Source organism: Natrix helvetica, assembly GCF_964273705.1.
Source record: "Natrix helvetica genome assembly, chromosome: 1".
In the NCBI taxonomy this organism is placed as follows: domain Eukaryota; kingdom Metazoa; phylum Chordata; class Lepidosauria; order Squamata; family Natricidae; genus Natrix; species Natrix helvetica.
In genome coordinates, this window is record NC_138548.1 from 38,495,437 (window position 1) to 38,497,244 (window position 1,808).

Genomic DNA, 1,808 nt, shown 5'->3' on the forward strand with positions numbered 1-1,808 from the left:
TTTACCACCAAACGCCATCACTCTGCTAAATAAATACTTCCCTCAACACTTTCAAACTATTCACTAAGGCTGCTGTTAGATACTTGCTCTAACTACAGTGGTTTCCATCAAGGTCCTCTGTTCCGGCGGGAACAGAGGTTTAATCCTACTGGTCAAAGGGTCTGACAGCTCCCTATAAAAGCTTCGTTGGATTGTTCTCACTTGTTGTACTTACTAAAGAGCTGTTGTTCCCATTAAGCCTGTGTGTGCCTATCCATTACCCAATCTAACAGCTGCATTAGTATAACTATTAGTAGTCTCATCGTTCCTGTTACCCATCTCCTCCCACTTATGACTGCATTACTGTAACTTTGTTCCTTGTATCCTTACAATTTATATTGATATTGATTGTTCCCCCATTGCTTATTTGTACCCTATGACTACCATTAAATGTTGTACCTTATGATTCTTGATAAATGTATCTTGTCTTTTTATGTACACTGGGAGCATATGCACCAAATTCCTTGTGTTTCCAATCACACTTGGCCAATAAAGAATTCTATTCTATTCTATTACACAAACTAGGTAACACCTAGTTTGTGTAATGAAATGTCTGCAAGAAAACAACCCAACTCAGAGAGCACCCAGGACCCCTCATTTCAACCCTGAGCAATGTAGCAGTGGAAGGATATATGGCTCTAAAACCCACCAGCAGGTGATCAACAGGATGGGAGGCCAAAATTCTCCGCAACCAGAATTCTATGTGGACTTTAAAACCACGGGCCTCTCATTGCTTTCCCTGCCCTGATTCTCTCTACATGGGTTGCATTCCAGGGTGTATTATTTCTGTTACCATGCCAGTTGGGGATAATGGGAACTATAGCCAAGACAATAGAAGCCAGCAGGTTGAAGAAGGATAAGTTACATGGTGTTTTTAGAAAAGGGTGGGTATAGTTCAGATGAGAAAATAAGTTCACATTTGTTTATGCCCTAAAAAATCCATTCACGTCTTCCTTATTTTCTGGCTACTTTTAGAGTGATAGAGGAAGTTGGAGGTGAGACACCTTGCTATTTTACTCCTCCTAATTGTCAGGCATTTACTGGCAGAGGAAGAAGGTTATGAATAGGACAGCTGCCTTTCTCTCTGACTCTACATTTCTCTTTTACTCACGGGCTGAAGCTCTGTTCATCTGTGGCATCCACAACATTATTAGAAATCCTTATGAATCATATCATGCGTTCTAACTTGCTTAATGCACTGCTGTATGAATTATTAGGGGATGGTGATGGAAAGTCCCACAAAACGTTAACACCTGTGTGGCTATTTAAGTTGATCCAATTAGAAATAATTGTCAAATACTCTCCTATACTATAGAAAGAGTGGCCTATTATTTATTAATATCTAATAAATATATTTTTTATCAAACATATGAGAGAATATTTAAGATCGAGGATATAAAGACGGTGTCAAACTTGCGGTATCATGTTGCCATCACATGATGTTTCGTGACTTTTTCCCCTTTGCAGAGCTGGGTGGGTGGGTGGTGGCCTGCACATGACACATCTGGCCTGCACCAGTTTGACAACCCTGACCTAGATGGTATAACACACAGATTATTCTTTTGGAACTCCTTTGTGTAGTCAAGAGGAGAGTATATGGTATGAAAGCATACAGGCATGAGCTGCGGTGGGGCAGTGGTTAGAGTGAAGTACTGCAGGCTAGTTCTGCTGCCTGTAGTTTGACAGTTCAAATCTCACCAGGCTCAAGGTTGACTCATCCTTCCATCCTTCCAAGGTGAGTCCAATGAGGATCCAAATTGTTGGAATCA